We start from the raw sequence: 14,494 nt of genomic DNA, 5'->3' as shown, positions 1-14,494 counted from the left end.
CCTGGTTCTATGAGGACAGATTGAAGTCTTCTGGCCCTGCGTGTCTGCAAGGTAAGTGTGAGAACTGGGCTTCAGCTGAGCCTGTCAGGGAGGGGGACACTCTTCCCAAAGCTGCTGTGCCGGAGCACTTTATTGACGTTCTCCATTGAGGTACTGTAGCATTTGTTGATGTGATAGCAAACATGAGAGGGAAGAGGAGCAGCTCAGGGTGGGGGGGGGGGGGGGGTGAGTCTGGGAGAAGGGCAACAAATCAGAAAGTGCACGAGGAAGCTTTCACTCTTCTAGGCATCGAACTGCTGGTGAACCGTGAGCTTGCACTTCGGTTAGGAAGTGATTATTGGAATTAAACAGGAAAGATATGATCTTAATATTCCATGAGAGCTGCCAATACAAATATCTATCAGCAGATATGTAAGAGAATAGCTTCAAAATAAAAGGAAAATGAATTACAAGACATTTCCGAAGGAGAGTGATGTCAGCCCCGAACCAAGCTATATATATTCTTTGTATTTGAAATTGAAACCACGTGAACTCTCCATGCAGAGCTGGGTGAAACTCTGCTTTTCCACGTTTCCCCTTAGGGATGAGGGATGTTATTCTCTGGTTTTAATTTGGGAGTAATAAATAAGCGTGATGGATTTGCCACCCAATGGCGGCTGCGGAGCTGCATACAGCTCAGTGCAGGGAGTGCTGCAGGAGTGGTGCCAATGGTGTATCCCTACTGCTGGTGCTGCCATCAGAAAGGAAAGAGGTGCAAGGCGAACTGGGCAAGGGCCAGGTAGAGAGCAGGGAAATCTGTCTTATCTCTGCATCCAAAATGTCCTTCTGGCTGCACGGGGTCGTAGAATGCACACAGTAAATTATATGGCAAAATATCCAGTGGTCTTTTTCAATAGGGAAAGAAAGAAAGCAGGCAGGGATTTAAGAGACGAAGCAGCTCAACTTGCAGGTTCCTTTCTGTTTGCAAAAGGGGACATTTCTGCTGAGATCCAAAAACCACTCCAAACCTTCAAAATTAGTAAACAACCATCTGGCCTGGTGGCTCAGCGCCTTCCGTGGCCATAAATCCACAGCCCTGCAATGTTAGCAGGGGATTTGCTCTGAAAAAAAAAACCCAGAATAATGGGAAAACAAGACAGGATGGGGTGGGATGGCTGTTGGGAGCTGCAGGGTTCGGCTGAGCATTGTGGGGTGCAGTGATCTGCAGACAGCTTTGGACCCTCGGTGGGAAATCCTGGCATGGAATGGGGAGGCTGCAGGGCAGTGCCGGTTCCAGTGCTCTGTGCAATGCTTTGGTCTGAGCTCCCTCCTCTGCACCGTTGGATTTTTTTAGCTAAGATAATGTTTATAAAGTAGGAATAAAGAGGTAATACCACCAGAAGAGCCCCAAAATACTCCCAAGACTTATGGGCATGATGGCCCCAGGAACTCAAACAGCCCTTGGTGCACAGCATCAGCCTGCACCTACTCCCTGCCCTGCACAACGAATGTTCCCTTCCTCACCCTCATCTTGCATCTCACATCCCGCAGACTTCACACTCTTCCAGATACAGCAGGGCTGATGAAAATCACTCCGGAGCTCAACATTGATGCAAAAAATGAGACCTTTTGCTCTTGCATTCAACCAGAAAATAGTTATGCATACTGCTGGTACAGAGCTGGGGCTGCTCAGCCTTAGAGCCTGACTGCAGCTCCCTCTGAGGAGGGGTTTGTGGTGCTGGAGGAGAGCTGTGCCCCACTTTCTCTCTCTTGCAGCCTCAGTGTCTGCCTGGTGCCTAGCCTGGCACAGCAGAGAGATCTGGGCAGGGTTTGAGCGTGGAGCTGTGGGTGCCTGGATGAGCTGTGAGGCACAACCTGAGCAAAGCAATAACAAAGAGCATCGTGAGCAGAGGTGAGTTTGAGCGCGTTGTGTAATGGGGTGTATTGCACTGCTTATGTATAGCAGTGTTACAGTCAGGGTGGATGGAAGCTGCTTCCTTCACGCTGGGTAGAATCTTCCCCCTCTGAAACCCCACTGGTTGCTCCATGAGCAAACCCAAATCTCCCCTTGAGCCCCTGAAATCCTGGGGTGCTCCGGCTCAGACTGCTGTGCAGATGGGATTACAGGAACAAAGGTACCCGCCTGCATGCAGTGCAATGAGCCAGCAGTGCTGTGCTGGGTAGGAAATATCCCCCACCCCACAGCAATGAACAGGAGGGAGAAATCTTTGCAGTTCATCCCATCCCCAAAACCTGCCATAAATGAGGGGAGACTGTAAAATTCCACTTAGAGCCTTTTATTTTTTCTGTAATGTATCGGTTTACGTTTCTAATGTTGGTATCATCCAGCGCTTTAAATCAAATTATAACTGTATCAGACTGCTTAACAATGTTTCTTTTTAATTAAGTTTACCAGTCCCACATGCATTAAAAAAAATAATTAAAAAAATTAAACAAACGTAATTAAATTACACTTCGAGGTTAGGTAAGACTGCAAAAATACCCAGTGAGAGCACAGGGGCTGAAAAATGCCTTTAGATGTATCCAGGCTTTCCTTTAAAGCTGTGTCCTTTTAGGATGGTTTCTGAAGGTGCATCCCATTGCCTGCAGCATTGCATAAGCTGCCTGTTTTGTTTCTTCCCCTTCTCCTTTGCTGGCGGATAAAACAGGGAGCTCCTCAGAAAGCTGAGCACTGGTGAATTTGAGTGCTTTGAGCAGGCTGTCTCTATAAGCAGTGCAATGGCAGGAAGGCTGTGCGCCTTTGGTGGTGACCTGTGTTGGTCATCCCAGCACCCAGGGCTTGTGACAGCCTTCCCCAAGGTCAGAATCCAGCAGTTCCCAAGGTTTGGCTGCAGAAAACCCATGAAAACTGGGCTATCTGTGATGTTTTTTCACCTGGTAGAACAAAGCTGCCAACCTGCCCAGGGACACAAAGCACCACGATGCTGCCCATGCCAGCTTCCAGAGAACAAAACCCTCCCGTCCCCAAGAGGAACCCGGTGCCTCTGAGGATGGGAAGCTGTCACCATGCTGTGATTCCTCCCCCCCGCCCCCCCCCGCATCCCCCAGGGCTTTGCATCTGGGGCTGTGAGGATGAAGTCAGCCCCGGAGCTGCTGCGGGCTGGAAGTGATTTCACCAAGCTGCAATGCAGATGGATTAATTCCAGTGCTGCAAAGTCAACATGGTTGAACACTGGCTACATCACAGTCTTCATTACTGTGGTCTGGATCAGGTTTTGATGAAGTAATTTCCCTTGAGTTTAGCACTTAGAAAACATATAGGGCGTCCCGCTTGGACTTGCCTGGAGATCACCCCCCCAACCCCCCCATAAATGGGTCTTTATCAGTTGCACATGGACCCCTACAATCTGGAAGGTTTCAAATGAGCCCCATGTGCTCCGTGGCACACAGTGCCCAAACAGCACTGAGAATGAGATGGGTGTTACTAATAACAAATGGTGCAGCGCTGCATCTCCCTGAGGGAATGAACCACCTCTGTCTTCGCCAATGGCTCTGTCCCAAGGCCAACCCCAAAAACACAGAGGTGACCGGGGGGGGAATGGGGTCTCATCTTGCTGAGCTCAGCAATGGGGCACCAGGATGCGAGTGTGAATCATCCTGCTCCATTTCCAGTTTCTGACACTTGAAGTGAGCCCTTCAAGCAGAGGAGACATTTATTCTGTGATTTATGTATATTTTTTTCTTGGCTATGAACTCTAATCAAGTACTCGTCTTATGCAATTTGCTTCCCCGGGGTAATTTGCTCACCCTGGAAAGGTGAGCTGGCTCTGCCCCAGTGGTGCCTTGCGGGGGCACCTCCTGCCTGGCAGCCCCACCTCCTTCCTTCGGTACCAGGATCTCAGCAGAAGGTGCTCTAAGGGGTAGCAATGGGGTTCCCTGTTTTCAGCTCATTCATCCCAGAGCCGTCTTCCCATCTCAACGTGATGCTGCGGATCAGTTCACGGTCTCTTCAGAAGGATGGGAGGAACTTCCAGCGCTGTGATGGGTACTGTGGGATGGCAACAAGGAACGCGTCTCTGGAAATGCTGAAGTAGCAGAAAAATGCTGGCATTGAGATGGAAAAAAAAACCCCAAACCATCCAGGTGTCACCAACTGCGAACTGAAATGTACGGCGATAATGGGAGCAAAGCCAAGCAAAGCTCCGAAGAAACCAGCACCGATTATATTTGCGGGTTATTTATCCGCACCGACAACACGTCGGGCTCTCGTTGGAGGATGCACCGCCCGAAGCACCCCAGCCTCTGCCTGCCACCTGGAGGCCGGAGCCTGTAAACAGCTCTTCCTGCACTCCCCCCCCCCCCCCCTCGTTGTGCACGCAGCATACGGGCACGTTCTGGATGCAGCCCCCCGGTTTCCCATCCCAGCCGTTCTCCTACCCGGGCTCTGTGCTTCACTCCCAGCCCAGCCGGGCAGCAGCGCACAGCACTCGCCTTGTTCCCCATCATCGCACCAAAAGGTTTTTCCTCCCCGTTTATTTCTTCCTGCGAGTTCTCCCGGGGGCGACAATGCGGAATTTCCTCTGAAACTCGAGCAGAAGGAAGGAAATTAACCTTCTTTGCCCCCCCACCCCCTTCCCTTGGTAAAGTAATTATCTCCTGCTCCTGAGAAGTGCCGTAGTAAGCAGCTTTGCAAGTTCTGAGTTGAAGCAATGCGATTCTCAGCGCCATTTGCACGGAGCTGGGATGTGATCGCTGTCGCTGAGGCAGCTGCTGAATCCCCGTGAGGGTTTTTGTCCCGGGTTTATGTTGGAAAATAGGGATAATTATCACTGTTCCTGAAGGAGAGGTGAAAAATGTTTGCCCCTAAGAACTGCTGGCTGTGTAGGTCTGCTTTGCTCCAGCTGTAACTTAATTCATGACCTGTAAAAGCAATCAATGTGTTTTTTTTTTGATAAACTAAAAATAAAAGGGTGCTATTTATAAGATCAGGTTTTGTAAACCCCGTGTTAGAAAATCATGGGGGAAAAATCCATCTCCAGTCTGATTCCTCAGAGAAAACGACAAGGAAAAATACGATCCCAAATCCAGTTCCCAAAGTGTTTCAGCATCCCTGCAAGCAGCAAGAGCTGCAGGAGGAGATGGGATCCAAGCACCCATTTGGGGCTGTATCTGCCCAGAATCAGCCCTCCATCCTGTGGTGGGGGTGGTCACTGGAAGCTTTTGGTAGGACAGTGCTAGGAAAGCTGACATGAGGAGCTGCTCCCCTCCTTGCTCTCCTTGGCAATCCTTGTCCCCACCAAGCAAGTCTGAAGAATTAGCATTTTTTCCCCCCTCCATATTTAAAGAATGATAGTAATAATAATAATAATAATAATAATAAATCACAATTTACCTAATTTTCCTGATGAAGCAACCTGATATGGAGGAGTTGTTCTGCTCTTTTGTTTCATGCTCCACTACAAGGGTTTTTCCTTTCATGGCCTTTCAGAGTACCACAACTTAAAGTTTTTTTTAGCCCTCCAAAAGGTAACTCCAGGCAGAGGGAAGCTTTCCTCTCACAGATCCCCTGGCAGCCCCACTGTAGCCTCACTGCTTTCTTTGCCCAACACAGGAGTACATGGAACTGATAAGGACAGAACACCCATCTCTGTGAGGATCCACAAAACATCTCTCTGAGCGGAACAACCCCAAGTTTTGGAAGGATGGCCCCAAAACCTCTGAAGTGGTGGCACAGATCCATCTGAGCAGGGCAGCACCAGGACTGCACTCCTCTGTGAGCAGCAATGATTATTTCAGATTTCTGCTATGTGAGTTATGTTCCTCTTTCCTGATACGTGTTTTTGGCAACAGGAAAGCAAGAAAACCGTCTTGGAAAATATTACCAAAATGGAAACTGAGATCGTAAAGCATTTCGTCTCTGGCCTGCTTTCCCTTTTGTGATCGGCACCAGCAGTGCTATAAGCCAATTTAGGGCCATTTAACCTCAGGGCCTTCTCACGGAAGGAAGAGCTCTGGCAGTGCACAAAGTCCAGCACCTGTGCAGATGTTCCCAGATGTGTCACGGGCACCGTGCTCGGGCCGTTGGGTCATGTTCTGCCTCGGTTATTAAGGGAATGCAGTGCTGGTTTGTAATACCACCAGCGTGTATTTTGGACAGGTTGGGGTAATCGGAGAAGTAATGGAAATTTAGCACCGTGTGGCCCTGGGGAAGAGCAAACTCCAAAAATAAGAAGGGAAGTGCAGTGCGGAGAGCCGGCCCTGCTCTGCACGGCTCAGCACCTCTTCTGCTCATTGGGATTTTGCCTCTTCCTTTAGAAGATCCTTGGCTGCAGCAATACTCACAGTGACACCTCTTGCTTTGCAGTGTTTTCTCCCCCAAGTCTCTATAGCTGGAGGCTGACTGCTTGTTTCCCTTCAGCACCCAACCCACTGAGTGCTCACAGCCCCTTTGCATCCTGAGAACTCACCAACAAATTGCTTCCACACTCTGGCCCGACATCAAAACTCGTGCAGTACAAGGGTTAACCAACTTAAATGTTTAAAGAGTCATGAAATGGACGGTTTCCGCTTTCCATCTGGCTTTTATCAATCCTAAGTCGGTTTCAGAAGTACAGCTACACAATCAAAACACACAATCTCCCTAGTCAGATAATTCAATTTCATAAATGAATTACTTATGTGCCTGTAAGTAAATACATTCCTATGCAGGGAGATATTGACTGCTGTCAATGGAATAATGAGGTCCAGGGGAAGTGGCTGCAACCCCTCGGGGCTGTCCTGTAGAGATGTGGGACTGATGGAGCTCCTAGTACAGGGGATTTGAGGGGAGAAGAGGGGCTGCACACGAGAGGGTCACCTCAAACCACCCTTGGGGACCATAGCATGGGCTGTGAGTGGTGTGATGGATGGGAAAGGGATGGACTCAGTTGTGGGTTTGTGCCTCGTGGGATCTTCTACTGTGGGGTCGGTGGTTGGACTTAATGATCTTAGAGGTCTTTTCTAACTTTAATGATTCCACATTTCAAATATCCAGAGGAAAATGTTGGAGGAGGTGATCAGAGAGGGCCTCGGGATCCTGCCCAGGAGGGCAGAAGGTCTCAGCCTTTCCATGCAGACAGATCTGCTCCCCTCATAGCCCCTCCTTGCTCCCCAGGATGCTAAAAACCACCCTCAGGCCCACAGCTTCATGCAAGAAGACCTGATGCTGCAGGAGATGATTTGGCAGCTATTGAGTTTTGGTGTCTTTATTTAATCTGGACCTTGTCAGTGCAGGCAAGGGCACAAATATGCATTCATAGACCAACTTGGGTGTTACACAACAAAGTGTTGCACAAGGGAAGTGCAGAGCTGTGCTGCTGAGCTTCCCCTGGGAAAAGGAAACTGCAAAATCTGATGGTGTGCACATCTCTGCCCTGTGGTGTTCTGCTGTTTTCTGTTTCCATCTCCTCATTTGACAGTGAGCTTCAAGTACTCATTGCCCCTAGCAGGATGGCAGCACTGGGCTTTATTGTCTCTTTGATGTCTATTTCATAGCAACCAAGTCAAACTCTAAACAGAATAGCATTCAGCTGCTTGAGTATAGCTGGTATGGCTGGCTGCTAGGAGCAAGTGGTGTTTCCCACCCTGGACTCATGCCTTGTTGCCCTAAGCTTTCTCTTTTGCAGTGATTTCCTTTATCTTTAGTGGGGATTTGACAGAATGTGAGCAGTGCTGGCAGGGCTGCATTGCTGAGCTCCGTGTCGGTGCCTGCTGGGGTTTCATCCACGTCATGCAAGCGCTGGAAGCTGCTATCAAGCAAGATGGAATGAAAACCAAATATAAAGGGTCTGAAGGAAAACCAGGCTGCTCCTGCCCTGCACATGCCTTCCTCCGAGCAAATCCGGCCCATTTCTGCTTAATTGTGCCATAGATCTCCCTTGCTGAAGGGGATTCAGTGCAAGGGTAACGTTCTCTCTCTTCTGCTGGAGTCAATTGCTGAATAAATACAGTGTTGAAAGCCTGGAGAAATTCGGAGACAACTCTTCAAAAGGACAATTTTGGGGGGTACAAATTGTAACCACCAAATCTGCATTCACATTCTGCATCTGCGGATAATTGCAAGCATCTGTGGGGCTGAGTGAGTGGGGATGGGGGGGTGAGGGCAAAGCCCCTCCCTGGGAATGGGGCTGCATGGGGTGGGCTGTTGGGGTCTTGCAGCATGGGAGAGCCTCGTTGGGGGGGGGGGGGGGGGGGGGGGATGAAAGGTTAAAATAAAGAAAAATAATAAAGACAACATAAGAAATAACGTTTTGAGCTGGCAAAACACCTTTGATGCTCAAACCCTATTATTTTTTGCTGGAGAAGTTCTATGGACACTGACAGCTGATGGGTATTTGTACAGCCTTTATGGCTTGGGAAGGTAACACACATATTTTGACTCTTTGCCTTGGAAGGGAACTGAAGCAACTTCTTGCCGACATCCCACTCAGTCACACCTTTGGGGGCTTTCTACTTTCTGCCTTGTAGTGGTTGCAGCCTGCACACTGCTGCAGGACAAATACAGCACAAGTACAGTCAGACGCTGCCCAAAGAGCAGCTCCTGAGCAATCAGCTCTGCGGGGTTCAGGAGGTCCTTATTTTCAGGGGGGGAAGTGCTTTAATCAAGATTAATTTTTTCCAGTTTTCAGTAATCGGAGCTCTTCCTGAGTTTTGCTCAGCTCTCCTGTAGAATGAAATTATCAGATTTCCATGGCAATTAAAGGAGAAAGCTGAAAGCAGGCAGATCACTCTGTACAATGAATGGCTGATGGGGAACAAGTGGATAGAGGCGGTGAGAAGGGAAAAGGATTTTCACGGCTGCTACGGGGTCAGCCAAGCCTTGCAACAAGCTGCAAGCTGCTGCAGCACTTCTTGCCTTTCCCTCAATGCAAAACACCCAGTGTGCAATAAGGGAGAGAGCAAAAGGGCTGAGCTTTGGTCCTGATCAGTCCTGAGTCAAGCAGATGCTTGGTGATGGGTGCATGGTGCTGCACGTAGTGCTGTTCTACGGGCTGATAGAGGGGTGATTCTGTACTGTGCTCTTCACTTTCTGGGTCTCACTGTTACTTGCAAAATCAGGATTGGTCCCTGCAAAGCCTGCCAAGGGCTCAGGAGCTGCAGGAAGCTCACCAAATCCAACTGTCCACCCATCCCACCGTGCCCACAATGCTGTGTCCCTATGTACTGCACTTACACCACGCAGCCTCTGAGTTGTGGCTGCTCTTCCACTTGAGCAAAGGAAGAGCCAACCAAGGTAACATCCACGGTGACGAGGTGAAGAGCTTAATTACCCACTGGATTTCACTGCCACACCATTTCTGAGGCTGACTGCTGTGATATATGTGAGGAACATCAGATGTTGATCACTAATTACAAAGGGAGGAGAAAAAAGAAGTCTCCCCGTGCTTTGAATCCTGTGCCCATGATTGCTCCCCATGATGAAAGCACAATTTTTCAACTAGAAAATGGCACATTTGGCTGGGATGCTGCTTTCTGGGCTCAGCCAGAGCCAGCAGAGGCAATGCCATCCAGCAGACATCCATCCCATTGCTCTCAGGTGTTGACCCATGCCTCCATCTTTCTCTTTTCCCCACCCTTGCTGAAGGAAATTACATCCCACGGAGGGTAGTGGGCCATCCCCATCCCCCACACTGAAGCCCCAGCCCCCACTCTGCAGCCATATGCAGGATATCACCCCGTCCTCGGGGTTGGGTTACCCTGCAGTAATTCACTTATAGTTCACAAATGATAAATCCTCATGCAGTTGGTTGAGAAATCTGGGCTAAGAAGGAATGGAAGTGAATTATTAAATCCAAATGGCTCCATGGCCCAGGATTGTCCACTCTGCTTCTCAGCATAATTAACAACATTGTGGGGCATGATGGACTGCTGTGTGGCTATAGCTGCTGCCAGGTACACCTCGGATAGGGCTGTAGCTCTGGGTAGAGTGCACAGAGGTGTCACCTCTGAATTGCATGGCTGGAGAGAAAGATACGAGCTGTGTCCCACTGTGGGTGTCCTCTCAGCCCGTGTCATACCCGAGTGAGCTTCTTCCAGCAGTGATTTAAATGCAAACAGCAGAAAGCCACTAAATCCTGACATTTGCCCCTTCTCATCGGGCACTGGCACTGGCTGATCCCTTTATGCTTTCCAGAAATAGCTGGGACTCTGCTGTGCGTTTCAGCTTTGGTTTTGGGGAGAGGTGAGGACTACAGAGGGAAATCCCAGCTGCAGAGCTGGCCCTGATCTGCCATGAAGTGAGTGTTCATTTGACCTGCTCACCCATTGTGCCCTGCCTTATTCATATATGTGTGTTCATTTCACAGCATCATAGAATCCCAGAATCATAGAATATTTGGCTTGGAAGGGATCCCAAAGCCCTCCCAGCCCCAAACTCTGATGTGGGCTGGTTGCCCCCACCAGATCAGGTTGCCCAGCATCCTCCCAGCCTGACCTTGGGCACATCCAGAGATGTACCCAAAATCAATGGGACAACTGATCAATGGACCTTCCAACCATGCAAGTCAGTGGGACTTCCAATCAATGGCACACCCAATTGATGGGACGACCAATCAATGGGACTTTTTCCTTCAAAAGGACCACAGAACATATGGAAAGTCACGGGGTTTTTCCAAAGGATAAAGTTTATAGGAATGAATATTACGGCATTGTTTTCAAGCTTATTAGCTGTGTCATGCTGTTATTGCCTCCAGTCGTTTTTTATAGAAAACAAATAAACAGCAAGTATTTGTCAATCTCAGCAATAAACTATAGTGGCAGCAAGCTTAATCTGGTGTTAATTAGGCTTGTGGAAAACTAAATCAAGCACCAGAAACCACAGATTATTTTAGGCTTCCTCTAGCATAAACACAAAGGCTTGAGGATCCATAACGTATTATTTTTGTTGACAGTTTTCCACTTTCCCCCCAATTTATTTCACGTATCCGATAGGCTGCTCCTTGATTGCTTTTAGTTCTGTCTTCTTTTGGCCTCAGTGTGGCAGTTTGTTAATCCTTCCTATTTTTGTGTATTTAAGCAGGATTACAAACTTCAAATACGCTGTAAAAGGAACCCGTATACAACCCTTCAAAATCACTTAAGTGGGCCAATGACAGAAGAACCAGCCCTGCAAGTAAATACAGAACATTTAGGAAATCATCCCCTGTGTTTATTTATGAGCCATTTTTAATTACTCAGCGGGAATGAATGAAAGAACTGGAAAATGGGAACCGACAGAGGGCTTTGCATTGAGTTACAGCTGGTGGAGAACAAGAGATCACGGCGCTTTCAAGTCGGGATGGTCGGAGGGTATAATTACACCCTGCTGCTTTATGGGCCAAACCTCATAGAATTAAATGGCCAACTGTACTTCAGACAGCACAAGAATCCCTCAGACGGCTTCGTGCAGCACTGAAGAATAGCAGGAAGCTTCACATAGGGAGCAGCAGGCAGGGAACTGGCAGGGCAGAGCCCTGGGATCAGCAAGGTCACGTGTTAGAAGGGCAGCTGCATGGAGAGCAGCATGAGTTCTGCTTGCTGTGTCTGCAGGGAGGAAATATGGAGAAGGAGAAATGCTGCAGTGCCACAAGGTTAGCTGAAAAGTGTTTCCTCTGCAGTTCCCACAAGAAAGGCCCGTGACTGAGAAAGAACATCGTGTTCATTTACTGGGACAAGCTGATCTTCGAGCTGATTTGTGTTAATTTGGAAAGTGATATTATTATTTTTTTTGTTCCCCCTTTCTTTTTCCAGGAAAAAAAACCCACACAACAACTGAACTGTCTGGTTTCGATCACTTTGCGTGCTCAGAACCAAAGTCCTCAAAGTAAATATTTCCTATGAAGGACATTAAGGACCTACTCATGAGGAACAGCAAGAGGAAAACACTGCTCTAAACCTAACGCTGCATCACAGTACATTCGTTTGTCACTTGGCACTGTAGCTGGGACAGGGTAAAACATAGGAAGGCATGGAGCAGGGTGATGCCTTGGGGTGCCGAATACATCCGGAGCAGTGTGATTAGCCCCAAGTGGCAGAGCTCTCCACGTATCCTGCAAGGCAGCTGATGGCTGTGTGCTGCCTTTCCTGCTGGGTATGGGAAGAAGGAGGGGATGACCGGGCACGGTGCAAGCCAGCCTTACTTTACATTAGAATCATAGAATCATAGCCAAAGAAAACAAAGAAATAGAAATAGAAAGACGACGCACGGCAGCGTGGTGCTGGCGGAAGGCTGATAAGGCGGCAGCTGCTGCTCTTCCTCTGGGCTGCCCAGCAGAAAGCTGAAGGCAGCACTGCCCGGCTCCTCACCCCAGAGCTGGGGAAGGGCTTTAAGGAACCGTGATGCAGTTTGGGAGCTGAGAGCTCAGTGGGATGGCAGGCAGAGCACTCAGTGCTGAATGGAAGGAGACAGCAGACCTGCCTTCCGAGCACACGCTGCCCATTGGGACACGTTGTCAACTGTCACCTCGGGGCTCTCCGTGGTGTTAAAGCGATCTTCTCCTGCCCGAGAGTGAGCAACTCCTGCTTGCCCCCCCTCCAGTATTTCTTCACCAGAAGTGAACTTGCTGCTCTTTGCCGCGAGATGGAGCCTTCAGATTGAGCTCTTCGCCGTAAGGTTGATTGTTATTTAAGGCAATTAAGCCGCATTTAGAGACCGCGCGAGTTTAATTTTCTCAGATTACTATCCGTGTGTTTTTATTTTTCTTAATGAATCATATTTTTCATCATCTCTCCTTTATCTGATACGAGGAAACTGCAAAGACTGTCCAAATAGGTGCTGCTCCATCCCAGCTCTGCAGAGGAGGACAGTGAACAATTGCAGCTCTTTTTCTTAGAGAAGCATTGCTCAAACATGGCTTGAGTTGGAAGGGACCTCAAGGATCACGAAGCCCCAACCCCTGTGCTGCATGCAGGGCCACCAACCTCCACAATTAACACAAGCCCAAGCTGCCCAGGGCCCCATTCAGCCTGGCCTTGAACACTTCCAGGGATGGACGGGGCATCCACAGCCTCTCTGGGCAGCTGTTCCAGCACCTCACTGCTCTCAGAGTAAAGAACTTCCCCCTGACATCCAACCTAAATCTTCCCTCTTTCAACTTAAAACCATTTCCCCTTGTTCTGCTTGATGCATTCCTTGATGCCAAACTACAGGGATAAAGCAGCTGCAGAAAGAGTGTGTTGTGCAAAAGCTGGGGCATGAGTGGGGGCTAAAAGGGACACCCGGATGGCAGCATGCTGTCCTTCTCTCTTGTTCACCTTCTGTCTCAATTCTACTTCTGAAATCTGCCCCCGTTCCATATCCTACTGTTCTTTCAGAAGGGCAATGGAAAAGGATGGCTGGAAAGATGTCCCTGGGCTCTGCTGTTTGGCACCAACAGAGCTGCTCCTGCCCTGCCCGCTGTGCACCCATCTGCCACATTCCTCCCCAGCCTCTGCCCACAGCCATGTCCCCAAATACCCCGAGATCTCATTTCCCTTTGATTTCACTGCCTTTCAGCCCTGAGGGATGAACATTTTGTTTTGTACCATGCATTTCCGTGTTGATTTTTTGTCCTCTATCTGAAGCTGGGAAAAGTAATGTGGCACTGGTGCTCCTCCACTTTGGCTCTGGAGAGGTGTCTGAAAGCTGACAGCAAAGCGTTGTGCTGCTGGGAGGAACCACCTCCTGTGCTTGGGCGTCAACGCCTGCACCCCACCCTTCTGGGACTGGGGCCAGGACAGGTTGGAGCAGAACCCCAAAGTCTGAATGCAATTCAGTGTTTGCCAGAATGCGAGGGCTGACAAAGCCTGCTGGGCTCTCAGTGCACCTTTTTAGGCACACAGTGACAAGGAAAGTGTTCAGCTCAGTGAGGAGAAGGCAGTGAGCTCACCTGGCCTCTGCTCTGTTGCCTCTGCCCTGCGTGGGCAGCCCTGCCCTGGGAAGCCCTTCTCTTACCAGACAGAAGACTTAACGCCTTCCTGAGTGCCTTCCTGTACCAGCTCCTTTCTTCTCTCCATCTGTCTCTATTTTATGGGGTCACAGCAAAGAGCAGCACTGGGGCAGCACCCATGGAGTCCATAACGCATTAGTAGCACATGAACAGACACACATGCCTGTTTTGCTGCTGAGTTTGCTGCAGTTCCTCTGGTGCTGGTGCCAAACTTTCATTTTCAGGTGTTGGAAATCATTTATTTCCCTTTATCTGTTTCTGTCTGCAAATGGTGTTTCCTCTGTAAGTTATGGACTCAAGGATACAGCGACGGGCTCAGTGCTTCCTCACATGAACAGAGCTCCAAAACCACCCTCAGGCCCAGTGCTGCCTGATGGCTGCAATGCTTTGCAGAAGATCAGTGTGTGTGTAAATGGTACAGTGTTCACAAGCAGCACTGATTTTTGCATTTCAGTGAGCATTTCTTTCCCAATTCCTCCTTCCTCGGTGCTGCTCAGCTCCTCTTTCCCACTCCTGCCTCTTGTTCTTTCCTGCCCAGCTCTTTGTCCTGCACGGCACTTTGCAGTCCCTCCTTTCTTGCTCGTCCCAGTGATTAAAACAGTGAGCAACAT

This window comes from Excalfactoria chinensis, chromosome 4, assembly GCF_039878825.1.
Source record: "Excalfactoria chinensis isolate bCotChi1 chromosome 4, bCotChi1.hap2, whole genome shotgun sequence".
NCBI classification, from domain to species: Eukaryota; Metazoa; Chordata; class Aves; order Galliformes; family Phasianidae; genus Excalfactoria; species Excalfactoria chinensis.
Note: the sequence above shows the minus strand (reverse complement) of the source record.